Here is a 13,578-nt window from a genome sequence, read left to right on the forward strand (position 1 = left end):
ATTACTGGAGAAATACTCTGATAATAGCATAAATTCTTATAAGCAGTCGTGACTCACTTACACTGAGAAGCCACCGTAAAATGGAATTTCAAAAGATGCATAAAATGAGCACAAAACAGTTGAGGTGGACTCATGCATGAACTCATTCTATAGTAGACTTCAGAATAATGACAAATTTTGAGCAAAGTTCTTAGTTATGCCTTATTTCTAAGATGTACTGAAGTGAATCAGACTTTAATCTTTATCTGATATTTAGCTTACTGCACACACATACACTCCATATGAATGATGACAATTACTGTGGTGATAAATGTTATTTTAGATGAACAGTTTCAGTATCAGTTGCATAAATTCTGAGGACAAGTTCTGATGGAAGTTCAGATGATTAAGTTCTGATACAACCATATCAGTAATTGTGTGAAGAATTACAGGAATAAAACATTCACTTTTCGAGTTAAGGAGCCATGTTCTGATGACTGTTAAGTTCTGATATAAGTCTAAGTTCTGATATTAAATCCTGATTCTTTACTTGACTTATTTGTGGTTAAATCTGAAACAGTCATATTTAAAATCAGAATATGTTTGGGTGAGATATAAACAGTCAAAATAATTTGGGTTTGTGGTACTCGTATATGCACAGTAATTTTTACTTGTTTCGTGTGCTCATTAACTCCTGTTTTAAGCTTCTAATGGCTGTCATAATTACTCATCGATCTAGGGAGACGAGGCTTTACTTCTTTTCGTTTTACATTCCCTGCATCCCCTGGTCTTTCCTTGTCTATATAACTGACCGATAATCCTTCAGTAAAAACCAATTCTTTCTTCTCTCAAACAATGACTCCGTTTGGTTGGTTTTACTGCTATGGCTCAGACAAGGTGACTATTTGGAACAATGGAGTTCCAACTTATTATTCTATCAACAACATTCCTTCTAATCTCTAGATTCAATATCCAGAAATCATTAAAAATGATTTGTTGACTGTTCAAAGAGATCTTCATCTCCGTTCTCTTCGTCAGCAGGAGAGAATCATTCTTCTTGCTATTCTTTTTATTGAAGATAGGAAGAAGATTTAATTGCTATCCTCCTGTCTCTCTTCACTGTCAGCTTTGTCAGCCTTTTAGACTAGGACTAAGGCTGTTGATGTTAGGGATTCTCGACTAGGGCAATCTTGTAATTTTCTGCATGTAATTTAAGTTTCATGAAATGTATTTGTTTGATATATTAATGAAATTTTACTTTATTACAAGATTTTGCCTCTGAGTCATTTCATATTCTGATGACCCTTTACATTTCTGATAATAATCAAGTTGTGTTGCTCACGTGGTAGTTTTTATTTGCTTGGTTCATTTTTGGTTATTCTTAAATGGGATTATTTTATCAGAATAATTGTTTAAATGGGATTACTTGATTAATGGGATTACTTGGTTAGTGGGACGGTTTTTCTCCTTGAAAAACTGTATGTGATAAGTAATGATTACTGAATACCCGTACCCATTAATTATTTTTTACTGCTGCATGCCTGACAGGTATCCAAAGACCTTTCATATTCGTCTCGACGGTTATCTTTTACCATGTATAAGTAAAAGAGAGAAAAGATTGTAAAATCTTTTATTCACTTTTATACTCTATCTCTCTCTTTTTACTCTTATACTCTCACTATTTTCTAGACGATTTATCACACAGGCATTTTCTCGAACACCTTTCAGACACTCAAATTTTTCACTGATTTCTTAATGGCACCTAAATATATTATCTTCAATGGAGCAAAGTTTGTTCCTAATAACTATGCTGCCATTCTTTCCACACAAGAAGCTCCGTTAGAACTTCACTTTGTTCAGGACTTCTTAGCTAATAGTAAAATCGGATACGCTTTGACTCAACCATCAAGTTTTTCTGGATCACAAGTGCTGACATTCTGGAGAACAGGGGTTTATGATGATGGTGGTAAGCGTGGATCTCCTAGTATTGTCTTTACAGCAAAAGAGGAGGATTATGTTGTTACTCCGATAGTGGTTCGCAGGGCTCTCCATTTACCAGAAAATGTTCAATTTAGTGCTGCTGTTGAGGAACCACTGCTTCAGGAAATGATGGCTGATTTGGGCTATGAAGAAAGTTTAGCAAAAATGGTTCAACTCAAACGTGCACACATGCACCGAGAATGGAGCTTTTTCTTTGACTGCATCACAAAGGCATTTGGTAACAAATGTACAAATTTTGATGCCATTCCAATCTTGTCTCAACAAATTGGGTATGCTCTTCTCCATCAGTCTCATTTTGATTTTGCTAGAAACTGTGCTATGCTTTATTGGTGATAGAATGAAAGAGGATAGGAATATTGTCTATTTTGCTAGATTTTGTCAATTAATTTATAGTCACTGTACAGAAGATGAACCTATCTTAGCCAGTGACCTGTTAGAATCCTTTAAGCAAGCCAAAAGGGCTTTTACTGATATACTAAATGCTGATAACAAAAAGGCAATTTTGAGACCTCTTAGACTTTCCTTAGTTGTCAAACAAGCCCTAGTAAATGCTGATGTTGCCAAATACTCTGTAATTTATCCTGATGTACCACAACCACAATATCAACCACAACCTCAGCCACAACCTCAACCACAACCATCAGAACCTACTCCTATCCCTCCTCAAACACAAACATCAGAATATGCTCATTATCCATCAGCACATACTACAGTGCAGCCTTCTTCTACTAGAGCAACAACATCAAGATCTAAGAAAGTTTCACAGCAGAAAAGAAGGAGGATCATCTTGAGAGATGAATCAGATGATGAGGCACAGGTTCAACCTACAGAACCTGTTATTCCTGCAGCTGAGAAAGTCTCTTCTCAGAAAGATACAGAGACTGGGAGTTCTAGGTCCCTGAAAAGGCCTAGAACAATTAATTCTGATGATGCAGCTCCTACAGTCTCTTTAAAAGAATTTTTTTTTTAAAACATTAGCAAAAAGGCCTGCAAATTCTGGTAAAGGAATGGAAGCAGCAACAAATGAAGGGGGTCAGGAATCTCTGATCTCACAAGACCCTGTTGAAGCTCACAATTCTCCAAGTGCTGATCCAGACCTTCATGCAACTCATCACTCTCCACTTCATGAGCCAGAAATAACTCATATTCCCACACCTCCAGTATCTCCAGTACATGCTGATAACTAGGGGCCAAGTGATGAAATTGACATCCATAACTTGGAAGTGCCTCAGGTTTTGCATCTGGAAGCTCCACCAACTACACAACTTTCTCAGCACACTCCTCTTGCCACTCCAGTGCTAAATTCTGATGATCATGGAGATGGATCTCTAATTGCTTCTTATACAGTCATTTTATCAGCAGATGATGATAGTGAAGATTCTGCCACTTCTGTTGCACTACCTGCTGCAAACTTTGATGAAGCTGATGTTAATATAGATGCTGATGCAGCTGGTCCATCTGGACATGCTCCTCTACCACCAGCTTCTAAGGTTGCTTTTATCGAGAAGTTTATAGAAAGGGGCTCCTCCAGTTCCTTGAAGTGAGACTCAAAGAGGGCAAGAGTGGATCAAAGACCGGAATAATGTTGAATTTGTCCCTAATGCAGCTGTTCTTTCTGGACATCTGACAAAAGCTGGTGAGATGTTTGCCAATGATGATTTCAAGACACATCTTAGAGTTACAGCACTGAGTACAAGGCACCTTCAAGGTCAACACTCAGCAACTCACGACCAGCTGGACAAAATTCGAAATAAATTGCAAGAGGATGCAGAGAAGATCAAAGTAGAGAAGCTAAACTTTTTCAAGCCTAACTTTGACCGTTTAGCAAATATTAAAAAGTCTCAAGACAAACAGCAAGCTCAAATTTCTGATCTTTTACAAAATCAAGCTGCTCAACAAGTTCAACTTAATGAACTTCAAAATTATGTGGAATTGCTTGTCTCCCTGCTTCTTCCTGATGATGCCAAAAAGGGGGAGAAAGTAATTAAGTCCAAATGCAAGTCTACTAAATCACAGAAAGAAAAAGATGATGAAAATAAAGATCAGGGTAACTCTGAAAAGGGTGGAGGTCAAAGAAAAAGCAAAGGCTCTTTATTACAGAAAGACAAAACTACAAGTCAAAGGCTAAGTTCTGATGCTGGAAAGAAATCAAGCTCAGGTAAACAAGTTTTAGTCAATCCTGAAGATCTTGATGAAGAGATCTCAAAGAAGTTGTTTCTTAAAGAAAATCCAGGGATGGATCTTGAAATGCTGGAAGAAGAAGAAGAAGCTAGACTGAAAGCTACAATTGATAAGTCACAATCTAAGTCTAAAGCTTCTGCAACAGCAAAGAAACCTCCACAGGATAAAGGCATTGTGATTAAAGAAAGAACAAGTGCTGAGGCATCTAAAGCCAAATCACAAGTGGAGTATGATCTAAAGTTTAAGGGCAAAGGTAAAGTTGATGAACCTGTAAGGGTTTACATGCCAACCTTGGATGAACAAATAGATGTTGCTGAAGATACTGATCTGATTTTGAAGAAAAAGAAAGATTCTCAAACAACCTCTGATAGAGCTCAAGTATTTCAAAGTCAGGAGTTAGTAAATTCAGATGCTACAAGGAAGCAAGCAACCTCTGACACAGCTCAAGTTAGCTTGACATCAGGAGATAAGGGAATAACCTCTAACATTGCTCATGTTAAACCTTCAACTACTCTACCAGGATTCACCCAAGCTAAACAATCTACTCAAACTCTGAAGAGTACATCAAGAGGTTTTCAGAGTAGATTGCTTCTAGGAAAGGAGGCAAGAGATAAAACTGGTTTGGGAAATGCTAATGAAAGAAGAGTAAGCAACACAACTCTAGATCCTACATTTCTATCTGAACTAGGAATAGGCACAACTCCTGAAAGATTGGATCAATTGGAGTCTGTATAGATGGTTTACCACTCTGCACTGAAAGAACAGGTTATGTTATATTTCATGACATATGGGAGGGTATTCCAGATTAGGCATGATGCTATTAACTTGAAGTACTATGAAGAATTGGAACATGTGCTATATTTGCTTCAAGTAAAGAACAAGTCTACAGATGATGCTGCCAAATTCTTAAGGTATAATATTGAGAGACAGAAGAAACTTTACAGGATAATGTCTGATAGCTCATACTATCCTAAGTACAGAGCTCATGATGGAAAAATTGTTGAAATGAAGCCTAACACTGCAAAGATTGTTACTACTTTTCTGGGTTATAGGGCTGTTGAATTCAATATAGAATCAAACAATGCCTATTATATCAGACTTAATGAGGATATAAGAAAGGAAAAGATCAATGATCTCAAAACTACTATCTTTCAGATAAGTGAAGATACAGCTAAGCTAAAAGAAGCCAAAAGGAGGATGTTGAATGAACTTGCATATTCTGAGAGATGTCTGTTGAAGAATTATCTCAGGACAACTCTGAAGAACATACAGGCTAAAGCTGATATCAGACTTTAAGGATGGTAAAAGCTACAAGTAAAAGCTACAAGTACTATAAGTTGTAGTTTCTTAGTCAAATTCTCATGTGCATTTGTACTTAATGTTTTTGACATCATCAAATATATATTGAACTTGTATATTATGCTAATTTACAAGTTGGGGGAGATTTTAGATATATTTGAGATGTCATATCTAATGTGTTTCATGTTTAGTTTTCAGATCTTAACAAACAGGAAATATCAGTACTTACTGAAATCAGCACTTACTGAAATCAGCACTTACTGGAAGTCAAAACTTAAGGATATCAGTACTTAAATTATCAGGAGATAATTATCAGAAGATGGATATTAGAACTTAAGTGCGGGAGGACGAACAGTTAAGGAAAGGCTGATTGAAAGGAAAGAAGATCAAGACTAAATAAAGAAGAGATATGCATAGAGAAGATTTCTATGGAAAATAGAAGACTTGGAAAAGAAGATATCTAATTGATATATTTTAGGATACAGAATCATATTCAATATCAATTAGAGATTATCTTGTAACTGTGTAGTATATAAATACATACATAGGGTTTACACTATATGTGTTATCATAATCGAAGTTATTATTTATTTGTAACCCTAGCAGCTCTCGTGATAAGTTGTTCATCACTAAGAAAGGATAGTTCCATATTGTAACAGAGTTTATTGTGTTAAATAAAATCTGTTCTCTGTGTTCTTATATTCGATTTGATTGTGATAAACACTGTATTCAACCCCCTTCTATAGTGTGTGTGACCTAACATTATATGTTAGAGATGAAGTGTTAAAATTGAATGAATCTCTAAAAGCTGACTTAGAAAAGGAAAGAGAAATTATCAGAACTTGGACTAACTCTGGCACAACAACTCAGAATTTATTAAGTAGTGGAAACTGGAAAGAGGGCTTAAGTTATGTAGATGATAAAAGTGAAAAAGGAACTGAACAAATTGAGCCAATTATTGTTAAACAGACTGCTAAGCCAAAGGTAAATCCTGTTAAGTTTGTAGAAAAAAACTGTAAAGTCTGATTCTGAAAAGATGAAAGAGTCTGTGATAGAAGTTAAGGATAAGTCAACTTTTGAAAAATTAAATCAGGATAAACCAACTGAAGTCAACATAGGCTTAATGACAAAGAAGCAGCTTAAGCATAAGTTGAAAGAGATTAGGAATGTCGACAAGGTAAAGGAAGCTAATAAGAAAAATAGGAATGGAAAGGAAGGTATGAATAAAAGCAATAATTATATGCCTGTTCGTAATGCTCCTAGAAAGAAATGTTATAACTGTGGAAACTCTAACCATCTTGCTTCTTTTTGCAGGAAGAATAAAGATATAAACTCTTTACCGCCTAGATCAGGAGTTAAGAGTCAGTCTGTTAGGTTTAAGCCATAACATCCTTCTTTTCATTGTGGTAGTTTATGGCATTCCATTTATACTTGTAAGGATAATCATAGTTTGTACTATGATTATTATCAAATAAAACCTTCTTTAAAGAAAGTTAGTATTATTCCTTCTAGTGTAAACTCTGATATAAACTCTGATAAACAGGATGTTAGCATAAACTCTGAAATTAAATCCGCTGCAAATGCTAACAAACTTAAAAAGGCCAAAGGATCCAAGCAAGTCTGGGTCCTTAAAACTAACCATTAGTGGTCTTTGTGATTGCAGGGCAACAGGAAAAACATACTAGTGCTGGATAGTGGATGTTCAGGACATATGACTGGAAATAAAGCCCTGCTATAAGACTTTATGGAGAAAGCTGGCCCAGGAGTTTCTTATAGAGATGGCAACATGGGAAAAACTCTGGGATATGGTAATATCAATCTTGGGAATGTCATCATTGAAACAGTAGCTCTAGTCTCAGGACTTAAACACAATCTGCTAAGTGTGAGTCAAATCTGTGACAGAGGTTATTATGTGGATTTCTTTGAAGAACACTATGAAGTTGTAAGCAATTCTACATGCAAAGTGGTTTTGAAAGGTTACAGGCATGGTAACATTTATGAAGCCAGACTTTTAACAAGTTCCGATGGTTCTGTAATCTGTCTGTTGAGTAGAGCATCAATTGAAGAAAGCTGGAATTGGCACAAAAGACTCTCTCATTTAAATTTCAACAACATAAATGAGCTAGTAAAGAAATATCTTGTGAGAGGACTGCCAAAATCAGTATTTGCTCCTAATGGCCTTTGTGATTCATGTCAAAAGGCAAAACAAAAAAAAATCTTCTTTCAAGAGCAAAACTGAATCCTTAATTCTTGAGCCTTATCATCTACTGCATGTTGATCTATTTGGTCCAGTCAATATCATGTCTATTGCAAAGAAGAAATATGCTATGGTTATAGTGGATGAGTTCACAAGATACACTTGGGTGTATTTCTTGCCTAAGAAGAATGAAACTACATCTACTCTAACTAATCATGTCAGACAGCTGGATAAATTGGTCAAAGATTCTGTAAAAATTATAAGAAGTGATAATGGCACTGAGTTCAAGAATTCAATCATGGAAGAGTTCTGCAAAGAGCATGGAATCAAACAGAAATTTTTTACACCTGGAACTCCACAACAAAATGGAGTTGTAGAAGAAAGAACATGACTCTCATTGAAGCTGCACGAACTATGCTTGATGAAGCAAAGCAGCCAACCTACTTTTGGGCTGAAGCTGTACAGACTGCTTGTTTTACACAGAATGCAACACTCATAAACAAGCATGTAAAAACACCATATGAGATGGTGAAGAAAAAGAAGCCAAATCTGAAATACTTTCATGTTTGGTTATAAGTGTTTTATTCTTAAGACTCACCTTGAACAGCTGTCAAAATTTGATCTAAAAGCTGATGGAGGAATTTTTGTTGGATATCCACTTTCCACAAAAGCCTTCAGAGTCTACAATTTAAGAACAAGGGTTGTCATGGAATCTATCAATGTGTCTTTTGATGATAAGAAGATTACTGGACTAGAAGATTTCAATGATCATGATCAGCTGAGATTTTGAAAATGAAGATTTAAATTCTGATTCTATAAATTCTGATGACTTAAACTCTGATCCTGTAAGTTCTGACGGGTTAAGTTCTGATGTCATTGAAACAGTGGTAACAACTCCAAAGGAAATTGCACCTGTCCAGGGGGAGCAAGCTGAAGATCCTACCATAACTCAAGACTCCCAAGAAGCATCAGAACCTGTCACTGGCTCTTCAAGTTCTGATTCATCAAATTCTGGTGAGCCAGATTCTGATAATTCTGGAAACTCTGATTCTTCAAATCCTGAAGGATCTAACTCTCATTCTGAAGTCTCAGAGAGCATAACTACAGCGGGAGCATCAGAAAATGCTGATGGAGATTGCATGGATCATGGGGGAGGATCCAGTTCTAGAAATCAAATTCCATCTGCAAGGAAGTGGACTAAATCACATACACCTAACTTGATAATTGGATATCATGAAGCAGATGTCAGAACTAGAACTGCAACATCAAATGAATGTCTCTATCATTCTTTTCTATCTCAGACTAAACCAAAGAAAGTGGAAGAAGCTCTTCAAGATGCTGATTGGGTGCAAGCAATGCAGGAAGAGTTAAATGAATTTGAAAGAAATAAAGTCTGGACCCTAGTGCCAAGACCAAAGAACAGATCCATTGTTGGCACAAATGGGTGTTCAGAAACAAAACTGATAGTGATGGCATAATTACAAGGAACAAAACAAGGCTGGTTGCTAAAGACTACTCTCAACATGAGGGTATTGATTATGATGAAACATTTGCACCAGTTGCTAGATTGGAAGCCATAAGAATCTTTTTGGCTTATGCTGCTCACAAAAAGTTTAAAGTCTTTCAAATGGATGTGAAAAGTGCTTTTCTCAATGGAGAATTGGAAGAAGAGGTATATGTTGAACAATCTCCAGGCTTTGTAGATTCAAAATTTCCAAATCGTGTCTACTGGCTTGACAAAGCACTTTATGGCCTTAAGCAAGCTCCAAGAGCATGGTATGAGACTTTAACTCAATTTTTTCTGAAAAGTGGATTTCACAGAGGTACAATTGATAAAACACTGTTCTACCTTAACCATGGAAAAGACATACTTTTGGTACAGATATATGTTGATGATATTATATTTGGTTTTATAAATGCCAAACTCTGTGAAAGATTTGCAAAGCTAATGCAGTCAAGATATCAAATGAGTATGATGGGAGAACTTAGTTATTTTCTGAGACTTCAAGTTAAGCAAAATGAAGAAGGTACTTTTATCTGTCAATCCAAGTACACCAGAAATTTACTGAAGAAATTTGGAATGCAAGACTGTTCAACTGCATCCACTCTCATGGCCACTACAACCAAATTAGATAAAGATACTGGTTCATCAGTAGATATTACTAACTACAGAGGTATGATTGGCTTTTTACTCTATTTAACTGCAAGTAGACCTGATATCATGTATGCTACCTGTCTTTGTGCAAGATTTCAGGTTGATCCAAGAGAACCTCATTTAATAGCTATGAAAAGAATTTTTAAGTACCTCAAGGGTATAGCTGATCTAGGATTGTGGTATCCTAGAGAATCAGATTTTAAGCTAATAGGTTACTCAGATGCAGATTTTGCAGGATGCAAATTAGACAGGAAAAGCTTAAGTGGAAGCTGCCAATTTCTTGGAGGCAGATTAGTTTCTTGGTTTAGCAAGAAACAGAGGCCAATTTCCATATCAACTGCAGAAGCAGAATATATTGCTGCAGGAAACTGTTGTGCACAGATTCTTTGGATGAAGAATCAATTACTGGATTATGGGTTAGAATTTTCTAAAATACCTATTTACTGTGATAATCAAAGTGTTATTGCTATGACAGGTAATCCAATTCAACACTCAATGACAAAGTACATCAGCATAAGGTACCATTTCATAAGGGAACATGTGATGGAAGGTACAATGGAATTGCATTTTGTTCCAACAGATCAACAACTAGCAGATATCTTCACAAAACCACTATGTGAAGCTACTTTTACAAGACTGGTAAATGAACTTGGAATGGTTTCAGGTTCTTTCTCTAAATCTGCTTAGTTTTTGTTCTCATGCATCAGACTTTATGATCAGTGTTTACAGATTGTCTTATCTTCATGTAATATGTGCTTAAATTGAAATACATTAAATGTTGATTGTCATCTGATGTGGATCTATATACTCTGATAGTGATTTGAATGTTCTGTGACTATTCAATCCAATGAGGATTATTGTGCTAGATGTTGACCTAGTAGTCTTTAATATACTAGAAATCTCATGTTTGAATTAGTTGTTTATGTGGAAATTCATTAACACAAGCAAATTCTGATTTTGAGCTTAGTCAAATTTACTTTGTGTATCTTATTACTAAGTCACAAACTAGATTCTTGCTTCTTATTTGTCAAATTCTGATGTCAGTTAATCTTAAGGATAAATTAAATGCTGATAAGCCTCACTTATCTGAAGAAAAGAAAAAAAAATTAAAGACAGGTACTCCTTTGAGATCTAGAGTAAATATGTGGAAGGGAAGACCCAAGCGCATTGCTGGTATTAAGTAATATGCATTAGAAAAGAAAATAAATTTTTCTTGGTGACTTTTCACATTCTATGATTACTGGAGAAATACTCTGATAATAGCTTAAATTCTGATAGCAGTTGTGACTCATTTACACTGAGAAGCCATTATGAAAAAAGAATTCTAAAAGATGCATAAATGAGCATAAATAGTTGAGGTGGACTCATGCACAAATTTATCATATAGTAGACTTCATTATTAATGACAGATTTTAAGCACTTTTCTTAGTTATGCCTTATTTCTAAGATTAACTGAAGTTTATCAGACTTTAGTCTTTATCTGATATTTTGCTAATGCACACACTCTCACTCCATATGAATGATGAAAATTACTGTGATGATTAAGTTATTTTTGACAAACAGTTAAGTGTCATTTGCATAATTTCTGATGACAAGTTCTGATGGAAGTTCTGATGATTAAACTCTGAAGAAACAAGTCAGTATTTGTATGAAGAATCATAAAAACAGACATTCACTTTTCGAGTACAGAAGCCATGTTCTGATGACTGTTAAAATATGATAATAGTCAAGTTCTAATATTAACTCCTGATGGACACTCTGATGCTTACGTGGCATTATTCTTTACTTGACTTATTTGTGGTAAATACTATAACGGTCATATTTAATCAGAATATACTTAGGTGAGATAAAAACAGTCATAATCATTTGGGTTAGTGGTAAACGTGCTTGTCCTGAAAAACTGCATGTGCACGTTAATTATTGCTTATTTCTCGTGCCCACTAAGTCTGCTTTAACTATTTACTGACTGACAGGTGTACAAATGTGTGTTTTACTTCTAAAAAGGATTGTTGAGTGGAGAGAGTATATATATGGGAGTTAAAAGATTTTCTAATCTTTTAACTACTTTTTTACTCTTAATCTCTCTTATTCTCTCTCTAATATTCTCTGAAGCTTTTTCATACAGGACTTTTATCAAATACCTTGTGCACAATATATTTTCTCACTTATTTCTTACAGAAATGGCACCAAAAGACATTATTTTCAATGGAGCGAAGTTTGTCCCCAACAATTACTTGGTTATTCTCAGCAAGAATGAAGCCCCATCAGATCTTCATTTCGTTCAGGACTTTCTCGCTAACTCTGAGATAGGTTATGTACTGTCCCAACCAGACACATTCTCAGGAACTCAAGTGCTGGAGTTCTGGAGGTCAGGCGTGTATGATAATGGTGGTTCCAATGGGTCTCCAAGTATTGTCTTTACTACAGGGGAGGAGGCCCATGTGGTGACTTTGGCCACAGTTCGACAAGCTCTCCATCTGCCAAAAAACTGCACATATTCAACAGTTAAAGAGCCAGTTCTTCAACAGCTATTGGCCAATCTGGGCTATGAGAAGACTCTGGCGAAGCTGGGACAGTTGAAGAGACCCCACATAAGGAGGGAATGGAGTTTCTTCTTCGACTGCATCACCAGGACTTTTGTAAATAAGTGTTCAAATTTTGATGCAATCCCCACTCTCAGTCAACAAATCGGGTATGCTCTCATAAATCAAACTCATTTTGATTATGCAAATGCTGTTTCAGGCTTTATTGGGGATAGGATGACAGAAGATAGAAATACTGTATATTTTGCTAGATTCTGTCAGCTTATTAATAGTTCTTATTGTTCTGATGCACCCCAATTAGCTAGTGAGTTAATTGAACCATTTAAGCTAGCTAAGAGAGCTTTTACTGACTTATTATCTGTTGATAATAAGAAAACTGTTTTGAGACCCCTCCAAATTCCTATATCAGTCAAACAGTTTTTGGTAAATTCTGTTCCAGCCACATATACTGCCTTATATTCTGATGTTCAACCATCCCAACATCCATCAGAACCTCCAACCACTACACAACCAACCACTTCTCCACCACAACCACAACCTACCATCATGACATATTTCAAATTAACACAATCATCACAACCTCAACCATCAGCACATACCATTAGACCTTCACCTTCCAGGCCAAAGAGGACAAAGTCTGTTCCTTGGCCTTCACAAAAGAGAAGGAAAATGATTCTCAGGGATGAATCTGATAGTGAAAAAGAAGCACAGGTTCATGCATCATAACCTGTGACAGTTGAAGCTGAGACTGTGAATTCTCAGAAAGCAACTGCAGCTGAAGATTCTGATTCCTTGAAAAGAAAGAGAACTGTAAGTTCTGATGCTGCTAAAGCAACTCCTTCTTTGGTAAGAAGATTGAAGAAAATGAGGGCAAAAAGGTATAATGCTAAACCTACATCTGAGGATACAACTGAAGCTGAGGAAGGAGATCAGGAATCTCTGATCTCAAAAGAGCCAATTATCATTGAATCTCTGCCACCTCCAGCTAAAGACAAAGACATTGTTCTTGATATAGTGGTTACACCTCCAGTCTCTCCTCTTCATGAAGATGTTCCAGTTGAAGATTCAGGCTTAAGTCCTGAAATTGACATCAACAGGATGCACACTCCTACTATTCTGTATTTGGAAGCTCCAACAGCAGCTCAGACATCTCCAACTCATTCTTCAATCTTAAATGCTGATGTTGAGATACCATCTACACCAATTCTGGATCAAGAACCCGA

This window comes from Apium graveolens, chromosome 8 (genome assembly GCF_009905375.1).
Source record: "Apium graveolens cultivar Ventura chromosome 8, ASM990537v1, whole genome shotgun sequence".
NCBI lineage: Eukaryota > Viridiplantae > Streptophyta > Magnoliopsida > Apiales > Apiaceae > Apium > Apium graveolens.